The sequence below is a fragment of the Mobula hypostoma genome, chromosome 3 (assembly GCF_963921235.1).
Source record: "Mobula hypostoma chromosome 3, sMobHyp1.1, whole genome shotgun sequence".
Taxonomy (NCBI): Eukaryota; Metazoa; Chordata; class Chondrichthyes; order Myliobatiformes; family Myliobatidae; genus Mobula; species Mobula hypostoma.
In genome coordinates this window covers 116,670,808-116,688,767 of record NC_086099.1, presented here as the reverse complement: position 1 = coordinate 116,688,767, position 17,960 = coordinate 116,670,808, and the positions used below count along the sequence as shown (strand labels likewise).

The window sequence follows — 17,960 nt, the reverse complement described above, 5'->3', positions numbered from 1 at the left end:
TCAGTTCTGGTCACCTCAGGAAGGACGTGGAAGCAATGGAGATGGTGCAGAGGAGATTCATCAGGATGTTGCCTAGATTGGAAAAGAAGTCTTATGAGGGAAGCTTAGCAGAGCTGGGACTTTTCAGTTTGGAGTATAGAAGGAAGAGAGGGGACTAGATAGAGGTGTACAAGATTATGAGAGGCATAAATGGGGTGGATAGCCAGTACCTGTTTCCCAGGACACGAACAGCAAACACAAGAGGGCATATTTAAAAAGTTAAGGGAGGGAAATTTAGGCGAGATATCAGGGATGAGTTTTTCACACAGAGGGTTGTGGGTTGCTGATGGTGGTGGAGGTTAAAAAATTACGGGTACTTAAGAGCATCTTAGTCAGGGACAATGATGAAAGAAAAATAGAGAGTTACGGGATAATGAGGGTTTAGTACGTTTTCCTTAATGAATATATGGGTCGGCACAGCATCGAGGGCCAAAGGGCCTGTACTGTGCTGCAGTACTCTAGTGCCTAGTGAAATGAAGAGTCCTTGAAAGCAAGTCCGTAGATTGCAGGAACAGTTCAATAATGCGCATGTTACATTGAGTGAAGTTATCTCCTTTGGTTTAAGAGACTGATCGGAACACGCAAGTCCGATGATTGCCTTTCTCCTCAACGTGTGGAATTCCGCAGAATTGATCGGGAAAAGTCCAGAGGGGTTCTTACAGAAACATCTGCGTGATGCTATTCATTTGTCCGGAAATAAATTATTAAGAAAATAATAGTGGTGTAAGTGGAAAAAGAACGCTGAACTTGAGAAAACAGGTAGACAGGCGTGACTGTTGTCCGCACCCGCTGAAAAAGTGAGCATATAATATTGCATCTGCATTCTGAAAATACTCACGGAAATGAGCGTCCTTGCACTGAATCTGGAAAACCATTGTCTGCCATCTGGCAGTGTGAAGAGACAACTCTGTTCCACCGTGGTCTCCGGTCTGGCTTGAAAAAATATTGGATTGGCTGGAAAATGGAAAGAGCATCAAACCTCAAGCAAATAATTGTGAGATGTTTCAAAGTATACACTGATTGTATAAGACTTTCAAGATAAACGTGGACAAACAAGTCAAGTCATTTTTGCTATTAATATAAACGTGGTCGTATGGCAGAGCGGTAGAATAAGGTTCTAGTTTACAGGAAGCATAGATTCGAATCCCACAACTGCCACTGTGCGGACACGTATGAATCTTTTCCCACAGGGATTAAAAAGTACTTTGCGGGACAAAATGTGCCAATCATAAATCATCATGGGATCCAGTATTAGAAATTATATCAGTGTCAACGAGCTGCAGAGCTCTCCAGATTGGGTGGAGGACGCGTGGGGCTGGACGTTTATTTTCAGGTTTTCCCTATAAATAAAGGCTCCGCTGGGAGTTGAACCCAGGATCTCCTGTTTACTAGACAGGCGCTTTAACCAGTTAAGCCACGGAGCCCTCGCGCTATTCAGCACCTAGAACAATGATTTTTTTACTTGTATTAACTTATCTTCGTCTGCTAGCGGGAGAAATGCTTTAACTTCAAATTGTATAGATGCGATAAAACAATGTATGCCGTATGTAGAGACTTACCCATTATTCTGTGTGCATAGTAGAAGTTCCTAGTGTCACCACAGCTCACTCGCTTTGAGGACGGAGCTCCAATTCAGACACTCAGCTGGAAAGCAGTAGAGGATCTATCAGACCTGGAGCTTCATGATCAGTATGGAAGGACTGTCAATGCCGGGTTTCCTTTACTCTAGGCCTAGATAATGCCTGATGAATGCCCCGTGATGACAGCTCCCCCTCGCCTTTTTCTGAAGGTAAGACGCAATTATCCACTTCGTTTCGTGCTAATTTATGAGCTTCAAGACGTTTTGGATCAACACATTAGAAGAGTTTCATGCAATATTGTACTCGTAGTGGTTCTTTAAGCAAGGTGGATAAAAACTATACCGGTAGTTTCAGAATGAATCCCAACCCTGGAATCAGGTAAAGGTCATTCAAGAGTTACACTTGCTGGCATTTACACGATAAAGGAGGTTGACTTAAGAAACAGTTGTACTAACCACATTTAAAAGACATTAAAAATCCCTGGCATATTGATCTGTTTGGTATTTTTCAATAGAATAGCTAAGAGCGAATGTTTGAGTAGAGTAACTTAGTACTTCTTGAACGCATTATTTAATGTGCTATAAAAGATGTTCTTAAAGAGGTCTAATAAATCGTTTTAATTGCGTGCACTTGATTGAAAGGGAGAACAGCAGGAAGTGAGAGTTGAAGGTTTGGGGAGGTTGGACCAACCGGCTAATCGGAACAACTTTGTTAAGTTTTTTTCAACAGAATGGAGGAAGCACCAGCAGAGTCCAATCTTGCAGAAGGCACTCGGCGAGCTGTCAATGTGTGCAGAGAGGATAGCCTTGGAAACATCAGGAGGAAGCACATCAGGTAAAATGAAATACGTTGTCCAGATGTGGGTTAGAACGCACCCCATGTGGGAAACGTGTGGTATTCTTCCTTAGATGAGAGATTGAATGGTAAGACTCATAGGCTCAGATATACGGGATCACTTCTTGCGATATTAGTAAGTGTCAGTGCAAAAGTTCTGAATTTATAAACGGTTCCTTGAGTCCGAGGTATTTCTTGCAAAATGACCCAAGCAGCTAACCAGTCTCACCCTTGTATGAGGCCTTATCGTCAGCTGAGATCCTACCAACAACAAGAAATTTATATATGGTATTTTGAGGCATACAGTCGTGCGTGTAGAGAATATTGCAAGAGGCTAAACACACATCCTTGTGGTGCATCTGTGCTGATTGCAACAAGGAGAAGATTTATTAACACGTGAACCACATGGATTTCCGCGTGAATTTCGGTTTCACCCACAGTCCTAAGACGTACCTGTTAGTAGGGTAATTGGTCATTGTAAATTTTTCTGTTATTAGTCTAGCTTTAGGTAGGTGGGCTGCTGGGCAGTTGGCTCATGGGTCTGGAAGGACCCGTTCTGTGCTGTATCTCTAAATCAGTAAAATTCATTCAACTTTTGCTTGCAGTTCTCGGTCTGTGTCTATATTCTGGGAGTAGAAGCCAAAGTCAAGGCGTGGCATTGTACGGTAAGTATTTTTGATGATGATGCAACGTCCAGAGCGTTGGCTGCTCTGCCGCGGCAGGTAGCAGATAGTCAGAGACTCCCTCAGCTGGCCGGGTTGAACACCCCCGGGTGATCATGAAGACATCAGGTTGCGCAAGCTTGTGACCGTTGATTACGTTGCCCAGCTTCTCCTGATGTCTGCCTGACATTTGACAAGTTTGCAATGTACACCACTACAAGGATGATGACTCAATAGATTGTACGAAACTTGGTCATCAGCTGATCCACGTCCGATATGTAGGACTGGAACAGAGCTGCCGCATCTGAGCACCGTGATGAGTTAACCATGAACCAGACACCCGTGCCTCTGCCTTTACTTGATGCTGCCGTCTTGTCCATGCAATACTGGCTGTAGTCCTCGGGCTGGAGAGCTGCCAGTCAGGTAAACTTCTTTGCATCTCAATATTTTTCCTGTAATCCCACGGGCTCCCACAATATTACGCTACGTCACCTTTTCAAAAGACTTCTAAAATATAAATACACGATCCCAGTGATTCTCTTTTGTATATCCCGCTTGTTATATCCTAGACGAATGCCAACGGATTTGTCAGGCAAGATTTTTCCCTTAAGGAAACTATACTGACTTTGCATGACTTTGCCATGTGCCTCCAAGTACCCCGAATCCTCATCCTTAATAATAGACTCCAACATGTTTTTTTTTTGGTCACTGACGTCAGGCTAAATAGCCTATAATTTCCTTTTTTTCTGAGTTCTTCCCTTCTTGGAAGTGTAGAAAGATATTTGTAATTTTCTAGTTCTCGAGAACCATTCTAGAAACTATTAATTTTTGAAGCATCATCCCTAATGCCTCCACAATCTTTTCAGCAACCCTGGGGTATAGTACATCTGCTCCAATTTACTTATCTACCTTAAGAATATTCAGTTTGCGAAGCATGTTCTCCTTAGTAATAGAAACGACACAGGCTTCTGCTCGTTGACACTCTAGCAATTATGGCCTACTGCTCATGTCTTCTACAATACAGACTGCCGTAAAGTACAGTCTTGCGCCATTTCTTGTACCCCATTACGACCATTTTGCAGCGGTCCGATATCCACTGTTGTCTATCTTTAATCGTTATACATCTGGAAAAAAACGCTGTTTCCTCTTTTATATTATTGTCTGGGTTACCTTCATGTTCAGTCTTTTCTCTTTTAGTTGTTTATAGTTGCCTGATGTTGATTAAACAAAAACATTTCTCGATCCCGTACCTTGCCACTAACATTTTTGCCCTCTCCGTTGCATTTATGCGTATTTGACTTGCCTTGTAAGCTACGGTTCCCTCATCCTCCCCTTTAAAAACTTCTTCATCTTTGGGATGATTCTTTCCTACACCTTCCGAATGGATCTATGAAAATCCAGCCATTGCTGTTCTCCCGTCATTCATGACAGTGTCCTATTCCAATTAATTTTGACCAACCCCTCTCTTCTGCCGGTGTAATTCCATTTATTCCACTGTAATACTGTTATATCTGACTTTTTACTGCAGACGAAGTTTGAACACTACCGGGCCAAAGAATTCCTTTGTTGTAAGCTCCCTATAAAATCCATTTCTTTATATAACAACGAATTTCGAATTCCCTAGTGATTTCAAGCACAAGCTGCCCTTAAAGGCCATCCCTTAGGCATTCTACAAATTTCCTCTCTTGGCTACCAGCATCAACCTGATGTTCCCAATCCACCTGCATATTGAAAGTCCGTACAGTTATCCTAACATTGCCCTTTTTTACATACTTTTTATATTTTCTATTGCAATTTGTGATCCATATCCTGGCTACTGGTTCCTCAGGTTGTCATAGCCGGGGGTGGTAGTGGGGATAAACTCCCACAACCTATAAAGTGTTTCAAATGGCGAGCGTCTCTAACAGCCTCTTACAACCAAGTCCATCTCTTGCTCTTTATGTGCGGCTTAGCTATTAGGCCCGGCGAAACTGCATCTACTGATAAGAGAAGGGTCAAAGGCAGACTACCAGTTACGTCTGGCAGATGGGCTCGTCAGCCTTGGACGGCAGCTCACCTAGGAGAAGGAAAACTCTGATGGCAAAGGCTTCGGGAGTAAACCCCAAGGGAGAAATCCAGAGGTCCGATCCCCAAGGCAGCTTGATGTTGTTTACAACTTCACTCTTGTAACCTTTGCACTGACACTGGTGCCAAGCTATATCGGCGCTTGTCCTTCCCTTGGACTACATCAGTGACGTGGAGAAGGGGAACCCGATGCATGGGGAACAGCCGGTTCTTCAAACCTTCCCGCCCAGGCTTGCGCCCTGAAGAGGACATAGTTCACCAAAGGCACAAACCCATGATTCTCTGGTATCGACAGCAGCCTATTCTCTTGGCTACTGTTCGTAGGCATCTATAAATATTTCCCTTCAGTGTTTTTTTACACTTGCATTTCCTTCACTCTATCCAAAAGGATTCTTCACCTGCAGATCCCATAGTAGCTCTTCGTAAAGATTTGATTTAATCCTTTACCAACAGAGCCGCTCCACCTCTCTGCCTACTTGCCTATCCTTTCGTTATAACGTGTTAAGCCTCCAATAACATCTTCCTTCAGACACGATTCAGCGATGCCCACAACGTATAACCAACGTCTATCTATGCTATAAGATCATCTATCATATTAGTATAATGCGTGCATTCAAATATGACACCTTCTCTGCTCCATATTGATTTTGGCCCCTGTTACACTGTCACCCATCCAACTGACAGCAATTTTGGCTTACAATCTGCCTGTCCTTCCTTACAGCTGCAATGCCCATTACATCCAGTCGTGTGCCAACAGCTGCATAATGAGCCCTGTTACTCCTATTCCCATCATCCTGCCAGATACGTTTCAACCCAGCTCTAGCAATCCTGTCCGCAAAGGTATTGGTTCCCTTGGGGTTCACATGTAACCAGTTCCTTTAGTATAGTTCATACATTCCGCATTAGAGATCTCAATGATCCAGAAAGCTGAATACTTGCGCCCTGTACCAAATGATCAGTCACGCATTCAGCTGCAAATCATCCTGAGGTTCCTGCGAAAGAGGTCCTGCTTTTTATCCTTCTTCTTAATTCCAGAGTTACAAAATACACGTGGACTAAGATGTTAACTGTCCTGTGCTATCACCAGTGGGATCACCAGTTGATCTGCCACCTGTCTTCAGGAGTTTCGGCCCGCTTATGATCAAGACTCCCTCGAGGTGGTGGGCCAGCAGTGCTAAAGCACCACCTCCCACTGGTGAGCTTAAAAGCTTGGCATCTGCCTCTATCAGAGTTGTTGGTCACTTCCATCCAGCAGGTATCTACTCTTCAGGTATCTATGCCACTACTGAAGGGTTTGCAAGATATGTATACACTGTCTGACTATCTGCCCTCTGGACATACTTGGTCCACACCCATACTGCAACTCAGCCAAACTAAACCTGTACTTTCCAAAATCGTAAATTATATCGCCCACCAACTTTCTCACATATTATCTCTTGTGTGCCTCCTTTCTCTTCGAACCAAAGCTGTTGACACGTGTACCCCTTTAGAATGGTGTGGGCCCGACTGAGACATCTTTGACCCTGGCAATTGGCAAGCAACATTCAATCCGCGTGTGCCTTTCACGTTCACAGAATATGCTGTCTGCTCGTTTAAAAATGCAATCCCTCATTATTAATGCACACCTCTTCTCTTCCTCCTTTCTGAACCACAGAAACAGACAGTGCCAGAGATCCAGGTCGCTGCGAAATCCCCCTGGTAGCTCGTCTCCCGCCACCAGCAGCAGCCAAAGCGGTACAATTATTGTGGGGAGCGGCCACATGGGTACTATGCACTGACTGTCTGTTTCATTTCCCACTACTAATGGACACGCAGGTTTCTGCTTCGAGCAGCTTCGAAGGTGACTATCTCCCCGAAACCTCTATCGATCACCTCTTCATTTTCCGGTGTGAACCGAAGGACATCCAGCTGCAGCCGCAGTTCGTTAAGGGATTGCATTTCGGTGCACTTCGTGCAGGTGCAGTTATCAGGGAGACTGGAGGCCTCACGATAGTCCACATATCACACAAGGTACATGCTACTAACGCTGGACCAATTCTTAGCGCCCTAGCTATGTTGGAACATGAGAAACAAACTTACAAACTTACATACTTAGCTCAAACAACAACTTACTCTAAAATTACTTAGATCCTCCGCCCACCGAAATGTCTCGAAAGCACCGGAGCTTATTTTCAACCTCACGCTGCGTTACCATCGAAGGGCCTCTCGGAATGACTGCAGCCCGCTGCTGTAAAGCAGAGTAGGTAACAGTTCCTGATGTCCTTCTGGTTCTGTAATATTGCTCTTCAGTCTTTAATTTCATTTTCCAGTGATGGTATGTAGCTAGAAGGATGGTAGGCAACCACTCTCTCCTTTAGCACCTCCTTAGCCGTGTATCAAACTGTATTATCCTTCTCCGTCACTCCCCACTGGGACGTGATACAGATACAGATCACGAATCACCACCCTGCAGGTTTTCTCCTTTAATTTAGCACCCAATTCCCTAAACTCACTTATTTTGACCTCACCCCCCCCCCCCCGCACCATCCACCATCTCATTGGAACCAACCTGGGAACGACATTTGCTCGTCTTCCACCTGCAGAATGTTATGCACTCGATCTAAATTGTCGGCGACCCTGCAAACTCGCCGGAAACATGCCATCCGAGAATCTAGCTCACGTACATAGAACCCCTGTCGGCTCCCCTAACCAATGAATCGCATATCACTCCTTCCCTTCTATCATAGAGCCAGACTCAAGTGCCAGAGACCGACTGGTTTTGGTTTTCCTCTACGAAGCCACCCTGCTCCTCCGCAAACAGTATCAAAAGGGTGAAACCTACTATTGAGGGGAACGGCCTTAGTGAAACAGCGCCTGAATGAAACTGTAGGTTTAGTCTGGGACTCTATTCTTCCCACATCCCAAAAGAGGAGCACCTCACTAACCTGACATTGTTTTCCATTGCTCTGACAGTTCAATAAGAAAGTCACAAAATAGAATCATATCTCAGCCTCCTCTCTCGCCTTCTAAAAGCACTTGAGCGAAGCCTCAGCTCGCAACTCACAACATGACCGCGCCCATAATGGCCTCTTGTCAAGTGTTGAATTGATCTTCATTTCCGCAGAAAGTCCCGACAGTCCCGTCCGCTTTTTAAATCTGACGCTCATCGCTGTAAGCAACAGTTCGCGCGCTCAGAAGAACTGCAGACATGTTTTCACCAGGGAATCTGCTTCGCAGCACGACATGAGAATGTTATTCCATTCAGAGATATTAACTGGAATTTCTTGAGAAAAGGGGAAATGCAGCATCTAAGTAAGAGGAGCATTAGTAGATTCACGTTGATTCTGTTGCAAATATTAATTTATTCCCTGCGGAATTTGCAAGTAATCCCGAACTCTGCCGTCGGCGTGCAGGAAGCTGTTGCAGCCACTATGCACCCAGGCAAAACTGCTCACGGGATCATCACAGAGCGGTGCTGGTCCCTAAGAAACTCTGCCCTGCGACGCCCTCTAGAGGAGGGGAAAAGCCAAGTTTTCTGTTTAGACTGAAAAATGCCGCCCCGTCATCTGAAGTTCTGCTGTCCAATAGTTTCTGCAACGTTATATAAGACTTGGTGCTGCAGCTGGCTGAGAACCGTGGGAATAGTTTTGACTCTTCCTCCCTGAAAGAATGAAAGTGAGGTTGTTTTACATTTAACGCCCTGGTTAAGATTTTTACTGCTATGCTGTAGGTATTTCATTTTAGCAGTTCTGTTTTGCTTTCATCCTGTCTGCGTTAGAGCTGAGATCAGAAGCTTTGCTATTCAAATTCGGAATGTGGATTCAGCCAATCAGGAACGCGAGCTGCGATGTCTCTGGTGGTCGGAAGAGACAGGAGGGAAGATGACTGAGAATGCCGTACCTGTTGCACAAGGTGTTTTGTGCAGATGAATGGGTTCCAGAAGGAAGAATCAATACTCCCGTGGGAGACCCGTTTGTTCGAGATGGATTTCGAGCGACGTTTGGAGATGTTGTATGCTTTCACGCAGACCCAGAGTCTAGCGCGTGAGTGACAGACAAATTCAAGATGAGCTCTAACTTAAGTACACATCTGACTGTTTCACAGTAAAGGGCCCCTTTTGTTCTTGCTTTCTTCAATTTAATAACTATTTTCTTAAATTAACATTATTGAATATATTTCCTTATACTTGCATGTAGTATACGATCTGTTATTTCTTGCCGGGCCGAATAAATCTCACAACATTGACACAAAACAAAGGTTGGGTGGGCGAAACACCCCAATCTCACAGATTTGGCGGGACCAAAGTTGTATACACCATGGAAGCCCGATACAGGTGTATTGATCGCCGCGGAATCCAGCGACTGTTAAGGAAGGGTTAATGAGCCGGTTTTCCAGAGACAGAAAGTAGAAGCGGTTTCATATAGAAACTGCAAATTTCTGTTCCATGGTTTTATCTTGTTGCACAAAAGAACGCGCCTGTGAGCTTTATCGAATATAGAACATAGAAAATCTTCAGCATATTACAGGCCCTTCGGACTACAATGTTGTGCCGACAATGTAACCTACTCAAGGAATGTCACAATGGGTGAGGGGGAGCTGGTGGCGGACCCAAATGCAAGACACAGACACTGAAGTACTAGGAACAGAACGTGAATGGAGTAGGGACGTGACAGGATACAGACAAGGAGAAGGGACAAGAACGCAGACTTGGGCTAGGACATGGACTAGACAGAGAACCCGGACAAGGAACTATGAACTAGGAACCTAGGCTTGGGAAAGCGGGACCAGGACTAGGAACCATGAACTAGGATGCTGTGCTTGGACTCCGAGCCAGAGACTGGACAAGGACCCAGAACCTGGGTCTTGCCTCGGGATCGGACCCCAGAACTAGGCAAGGACATGACATGGCTACATGACAGGACGTGGCTGTGGTCTAGAGGCGTAGGGTTGCGGGCTGGGATCTAGAGGCTTGAGGCTGGGGTCTTGAGTCTTGATGCTTGAGGCTGGGGTCTTGAGTCTTGAGCTTGAGGCTGGGGTCTTTGGTCTTGAGGCTTGACGCTGGGGTCTTGAGTCTTGAGGCTTGAGGCTGGGGTCTTGGGCCTGGCGGCTTGAGGTTGGGCGCTGGGGACTTGAGGCTTGAGGCTGGACGCTGGACACTGGGGTCTTGAGGCTCGAGGCTGGACGCTGGGGTCTTAAATTACGGAGGCTGATAAATCGGAGGCTGGAGCTCGGAGACAGACTGGGAACTGAGCATCAACATAGAGCCGGGATTTATCCTCTGAAAAGCCTGGACTCATCTTTATCTCTACACTACGGTGTGGATAGGTCCATCCTTTGGGTAACTGCAGAACGCCGGACTTACTCAACAGAGGCAAAGACAAGACAAGACAGGTCCAACCGCAGGGCAACGGCAGAACGGCCTGACTTACTCCTCGGAGGCGAGGACCAGAATAAACAAACGCCCAAAAACGACACACAGTTCCATATCTGCATCGGGATTGCACCGAGTCACAGTTACGACCGGCACCCTCGGCTGGCTTCGTAAACAGCCGGATCCCTACCTAGCTCGGAGGGGCTGACGGCCACTCAGCTGGCCCGGGAAGCGGCCGAATCCATACCACAAAGACCGCTCCGACTACGGACAGCAAGTCTCCATGAAGCGATGTTTCTCCAACGCGGCCTAAAATGGCAAGTGGCCGCTCTAGCCTTCCACTGGCAGGTTACTCCCTGGGGATCTTGGCAAGACAAACCAGCAGCCCACACTCAACCCCAAGGCCACTTATATTCCAAGCGCTCAAGATGGGAATCAGGTGCCTATGATTAACTCAACCAAAACAAGGGATAGCTGGAAGACCTCGAGTCCTGAGTCCACGGACCGGACCGTGAACCGGCATGCGGACTTCACGGACCGCACCATGAGAAGGAGTGGCAAGAATTTCCCTATCACATAGTTTTCTATTTTTCTGAGGCCCCAACTACCATTCTATGAGTCTCTTAAAAGACCCTATCGTATCCGCCTGTACCATCTTCGCTGGCAGTAAATTCCATTGCACTCACCACTCTCTGTATGGAAAAACTTATCCCTAACATCCCTTTTGCACCTACTGCCAAGCATCTTAAAACTATATCCCTCGTGTTAGCCATTTCAGCCCTGGGAAAAGCCTCTGGCTGTCCACACGATAAATGCCTCTCATTGTCTTTTACACCTCTATCGGGTCGCCTCTGATCCTCCGTCGCTCCGAGGAGAAAAGGCCAAGCAATAGCCAGCGTGTTGGCCTTCTACTGATAAATAATCAAGTAGTAATAAAACGGTGGTGGGTTTGAGTCCCACCAGAGACGTTTCCTTTCCCTCTGCATTCGCTACAATGCTAAACACGGTCAGAGTTCGAGTGGATTATGACATCGCCTAATGGTGGAGAATCTAGCAACCCAGGACATGGTTTGAAAACATCGAGTCGCAGCTAAAAGATCACAGTAAATTTATTATTAAAGTGTGTGTGTGTGTGTGTGTGTGTGCGTGTGTGCGTGTGTGTACCTCTATGATAAATTGTATATCGTCATATCTAATCCTGAAATTCATTTTGTTGCCAGCAAAATCAATAACCCGCAATCGGAAAATAACCATAAGAAAATCAGTGAAAGACTCCACCAAATTGAGCTTTCAACCACTGCAACAGACAACAAACTGCAAGTATAAAAAGAGAGAAATACTAATAATGAATAAATAAGAAATAAATGTCGAAAACATGAGGTGAAGAGTCATTGAAAGTGAATCCATATGCGGGAGAACATATCAATGTTCAGTGACGTTACCTCCTTCGGTACAAGAGCCTAATACGAACATGCCAATCAAATGACTGCATGTCTCCTCAACGCTTCGTCGTCCATTAAATTGATCGGGGATAATGCGAGGGGGCGGCGTTCATAAATAGCCAATAAATTGTTAAGAAAAAGAAGGCGATATGTTAACAAGATTCATGGAAATTAGGAGTTCGACAGACACTCTGATCAGCATTGACCTTATTGAATGACAGAACTGTGTACTCTTCCTGCTGATGTTTATAGCTGTTCGCGTTTTCTATATTTCAGGAAACAACGCTACGGTTCAACTCGAAATTTGTCGACTCAGAAACTCGTACAAGTACGCAGTTTCCCTGGTATTTAATCCCAGCAGAAACCCTGATTGAAAATGATCATCCTCATTATTATTTAAAATGAAGCCTGGACTCCGAAGACAACCCGAAAAAGTGCTAATACAACAGTTTCAAGTGCGTGGCAACTGCAAGTCAATACTATATAATCTCAAAGGAGCTTCAGAACAAACTGTTTCATCTGATTTTGGAGGCCTGTGTTTGTATATTAGATCTGCGTTAAATATCCTACAGAGGACTGAGTGTAGATATTGTAGAACTGTTGCCAACGTGAGCGTTATAATTTGCAATGTCAGGCTGAAAACGCTGGGATTTCTGCATGAAATGAAAACCTAGTACAATCTGCTGTCCGCCTGCAAAGGTCGCAGAACGTGACTGCGTCGGTAGATAACTTGACTCTTCGCTTCCGGTAGAAATGTGAACCTTTAAATCTAATGTCCCACGTGCATACTGACAACATTCACGATAATTAGCGTCCTTGCAGTGGTATCTGGAGTGTCATTCTCTGCCACCCAGCGGTTTGAAGAGGCAACACTACTCTCTGCAGTCTACTTTAAAGAAATATTGAATGGGTTGAAAAATCAAAAATATATCAAGCTTCAAGCACATAATTGGGAGTTGTTTCATAGCATACACCAACTGTATAACACATACAAGATGATTATGATCAGCAATTCAGATAATTGTGTAATGTAGTGCAAATTTGGTAGTGTGGCCGGGCGGTCTAAGGCGCTGGATTAAGGCTCCAGTCTCCAAGGAGGCGTGGGTTCGAAACCCACAACTGCCATTTGTATTTTTTTTTCTCCAAGGGCTTTGATTGGCAGTGTTAAAATGCATTTCGAAATGATTTGCAGAACAAAATTGAAGAATCACAAATCATCATGGTGATGATCTAGTATTGATGTTCTGCTCAAAGATGTCACTGTGGAGCTGCAGAGCGCTCCAGGTTGGACGTGAGGATGCTGTGGACGTGAGGAGTTTGTGGCCTCTATTTATTGAAGGTAGTGGATGTTAAATTATTTAAGATCTATATGTATTTTAGCTCCATTCTGTAACGCTGTCACTCTGTTTCTTCAAATATGCAGCGAACTAGTCGGAATTCGATTGGAAAGAGCTTTGAAACGTGATGTAAAATCTTTTCTCAGTAAGACCAGGGCAAGATCATAAAGTAGATCACAGCCGCATTTTGCAAACGGTTGCCGCCATAAACCAAAACCACGCAACAAAACCGTCATAATAACGTAAACAAGCTAAGAAGAAGTGTCATCTACTTGAACCGACGCCCGTTTCTTGCTCCGCAGACAGCACCAGACCTGCAACGTTTATACCTACTGTAGCATTGTTCCATTCGCTTTTAGGACGTTGTTTTTTGTCATTTGCAATTTGCTGTGTATTTCACGGTGTTTCTGAAATCGGCTTTCTTCTCATAGCAATTCTCTCCATGGTAATTAAGTGCTTCACTGAGAGTTGAACCCAACATCTGCCGCTTACTTGTTAGGCGCTTTGACCAGCTAAGGCACGGAGCTCTCCCACTATCCTAGCAGCTGATTTGATGAAATTTCACTTCCAATATCGTGCTGTCGTCATCACCACGCTTCAGAAACAGAAAGTATAGATGAGATAAAAAAAAAAGTAGACTGTATTTAGGGACTTAGCCATATAGTCTGCATGCATAAATATACGTTCCTGCTCTCACCACTTCTCTTTCGTTTTCAGGGCATTGTTCCAAGCCAGACACCCAGCTGGAAAGCAGCGGAATGACTGTCAATGCCGGGTTTCTTTTACTCTAGACCGGGGTAATGCCTGATGAAGTCTCCGTGGTGACAGGTCCCCCTCACCTTTTCCGAAGGCAAGATACTATTAACCACTTCGACACGTATTAACGTGTAAGGGGATCTCGTCTTCTATGTTACTGCGTAGGCTAATTAAAATGGCTTCTTTGTTATGTTATACTTGGGAATGGTTCTTTGTTATATTAAACGCTGAGAAATTTCTTGCGCTAGCAGCTTGTTTTCGGTTAGAGTGTGAAAAGTATATGTTACGAACCAATTGGGATAGTTGCTATGTTCTTGGTGTATCTGAAGATCTTGTATGCGCGGGGTTTTGGGGCAGAAGGGGTAAGAGAGAGAGACAGAGAATGGACCAGATGCGGTGATGTCCGCTAACGGGTTTGGACCGCGAGCAGGCCGTTCGGCGAGGAGAAGAGACGGAGACGGACTCGTGTGGAGCGTCTGGTCGACCACCGTTGTTGGGCCGACGCGGCCGGTTGAGGTGGTCCGAAGGGTCGCAGCGTGAAGAAGAAGGGTCCTGAGCTCCAACTGTTTGAGCACGAAGAGACTGAGCTTTGATAAGTGTGGTGCCTTTTATTTTCCTTTTATATTTTATTCTCTATTAATTATATAGTTCCAGTAATATCAATAAACTGCAAATCATTTAATCGTATCTGGTGTGTGGTCTGTTACTTGGGCGGGGTGGGGTACATCACACAGCAACCACACAAACTTATTACCCAGTTTTCCGGGGGCGAGGGCTGTTTCCCTAGACAACAGCCAGCCGAGCGACCCTGAGGCTGGCCGGGGGTGGGGTGGGGGGTGGACTGCGTAACGTATGAGCGCTACCACGTTTTGATCAGTGTTTTAGGAGGTTTTCATGAAATGTCATAGCCGCCGTGGCTTTTTAAGCAAGATAGCACGGAGGATATTAATGTTAGTGAATTTCTCCACCTATGATCTCCCGATGAGAACAGTTTGCTGCTCCTGACGTCTGTAAGGAAGAACTCCGGAAGACCTAGGTCTTGTTGCCGATCAGCGAGGGGTGTTGTTCGTGCACTGTCAGCCAGATTTTCAATCCCACTCCTAAATGCTCTTGCATCACCAAGTTTGATCCGGTCAACGACAGTGAGGTGGTCATCAAACGTAAGTATGTCCAGTTTGTCACAATGCGGTGCTGGGAACGGACCCAAATGTGAGACACAGACAGTGAAGTACAAGGAACAGAGCTTGACTAGAGTAGGGACGTGAAAAGATACAGACAAGGAGTAGGGACAAGAACACATACTAGGACCAGGACATGGACTAGGCACAGGGAATCCGGACAAGGATCTATGAATTAGGAGGCTGAGCTAGGGAGAGTGCGACCAGGAGTAGAAACCATGGACTAGGAGACAAGACTTGAGATCCGAGCCAGAGACTGGACAAGGACCCGGAACCTGGGTTGTGCCTCGGGCTCGGAGCCCTGAACCATGCAAGGACATGAGATGGCTTCAGGACCGGACGTGGATGGAGTCTAAAGGCCTGAGTTTGGAGACAGGCTGGGGTCTTGGGGTCTTGGGTCTTGAGGATTGCAGGCTGGGCTCTTGGGTCTTGAGGCTTGCAGGCTAGGAGCTGGGGTCTTGAGGCTTGCAGGTTGGGTGCTGAGGTCTTGCGGCTTGCAGGCTAGGAGCTGGGGTCTTGGAGTGCGGAGGCTGATAACTCGGAGGATAGAGCTCACAGACAGACTGGGAAATGTACATCAACATAGAGCCGGGACTTATCCTTCGAAAAGCCGGGACTCATCTTTCACTCGACGCTAACATGAGACTGGAAGGAACATAGACTTACAGCCGGGACTTATCCTTAAACAAGCCGGGACTCAACTTCATCTCCACACCAAGGTAGGCCAGGTCCCTCCGTCGGGTAACAGAGGCGAGGACAAGACAAGGCAGATCTCCCCGTAGGGCAACGGCAGAACGGCTAGACTACCCGACAGAGGCGAGGACAAGACAAGATAGATCGCCCTGCAGGGCAACGGCAGAACGGCCTGATTTACCCCATGGAGGCGAGGACAAGAGGAGACAAACAACAAAGAACGACAGACAGTTCCATCTCTGCATCGAGGTTGCTCCGGGTCACAGTTCGGCCAGCAACCTCAGCTGGCTACGGAAACAGCCAGATCTCTACCTAGGTCAGAGTGGCTGCCAACCACTCAGCTGGCCCGGGAAACAGCCAAATCCAAACGACAAACATAGCTCCGACTACTGACAGCAAGGGTCCATGAGAGGATAGTTCCCCAACGCGGCCAACTAATGGCAAGTGGCCGCTCTATCCGTCCAATGGAAGATTGCTCCCAGAGGATCTTGACAAGATAAACCAGCAGCCCACACTCAACCCCAAGGCTACTTATATTCCAAACCCCAAGATGGGAATCAGTTGCCTATGATTAACTCAATCAAAACAAGGGACAGCTGGACGACCCGGAGTCGTGAGTCCACGGACCAGACCATGAACCAGAATGCAGACTTCACGGACCGGACCATGACACAGTTATAGATAACTGCATTTAGTCACTGAGAGAGTAAGGATGAGTCTAGTAGATATATAAATTAATATTATTTTATTTCCTGAGGCTTCTCAGGTACATTCTACCTGATGGCAGCATTGAAAAAAGAGTGGTGCCCTCAGCAAACTTAAATATGCTTGATTATGGTAAACTACACTCAGCCTTATCGAGAGAAAGGATAAGACTAGTGGATATATAAGTAGATGCTACTTTTATTTTATTTTATTTCCTTTACTCCAAACTACAATTATAAGTGCAATTCTTTCTCTGGTTCGGCCTCTTTCTTTGTCCTTGCACAGCCCTTTGACATTCATCCTGAGGCTAGCTGAGCCCAGTCCAATCTGAGCTGGCTTTCAGTTCGCAAGTCTGAGCACTTCACATCAGTGACGGTGAGGAACTGAATGAGTTATAATTTGGAAGACAATGAAAAGCGCGTTATCAGTCAGTGTTAACTCATCACCCATGTAACATTAACAATATGTGATTACGAAGAAGCGAGTCCTGAATCAGCACGGCATCGGCACTGTCCCTTTTAATAAAATGAATCAGCGACAGGCGACTCACAGGCAAATGGCTGCGGTGAAAAGCACCTCTCTTCCGCCAGTGTCTGGATCAGAGAGTCGAGATTCTCTGCTGGGCCTGAGGCAATGCGGGTCTTCCGACCTCTTGCACCCCGCGATCTCGGGGATCATCATAGCCCGCTTACATTGAGAGCTTTCTGATCTATCGCGAACATTCAGTTCCAATTGCACGGAGTGGTTCCATGTGTGTTAGTTCGAGTAACAGTGTGTCCAGGGGAAAATTCCTGGTGACAGAGATGACTCGGCTTACTGGGGAATCGGCGGACGGAAATTCAGTCTCCCTGATAAAACGCTGCCCGCCTGAACGGCAATTAGAGAACAGCAGCATATCCGAGTGATGTTAAGCCCATTAAACCATAAGCACAGGAGCCGATTTGTGCCATTCCGTCCATCGATTCAGCTCCGTCATTCCATCATAGTTTTTTTTTATCCATCTCAACACCATTTTTCTGCCGTCTTCCCACAGCCTTCGACGCCAACCTAGCCAGTCTCATCTGCACCCGGTCCAAAGGCTCCATAACCTTCTCATAATGTCACACTGCAACCTGCACACAGTAATTGGAACGAAACATGCTGTGGGATTTAAATCAGCATTTCCCCCAATGCAGCTACTTAATTTACGCCCCTTCCCAGCTCCCTCCGAACGTCCTTTACCCCTTTGTGTTCACATAGCTGATGTGCTGTACTGCCATTTTACTGATGTCTGTGAAATGAGGGAGAGTAAGAGAGAGTTTGTGAGTGAGTGAGAGTGAG

At 45.9% G+C, this 17,960-nt stretch overlaps 2 non-coding genes across 2 annotated transcripts; one reads left to right on the top strand and one right to left on the bottom strand.

The window, feature by feature from the left end:
• Positions 1 to 1,389: 1,389 nt before the first annotated feature.
• On the bottom strand, positions 1,390 to 1,463 carry trnat-agu (transfer RNA threonine (anticodon AGU)). The gene has a single exon. It is a non-coding gene; the product is annotated as a tRNA-Thr (tRNA).
• An 11,551-nt stretch (positions 1,464 to 13,014) lies between these two features.
• On the top strand, positions 13,015 to 13,096 carry trnal-aag (transfer RNA leucine (anticodon AAG)). The gene has a single exon. It is a non-coding gene; the product is annotated as a tRNA-Leu (tRNA).
• The last annotated feature ends 4,864 nt before the right edge of the window (positions 13,097 to 17,960 follow it).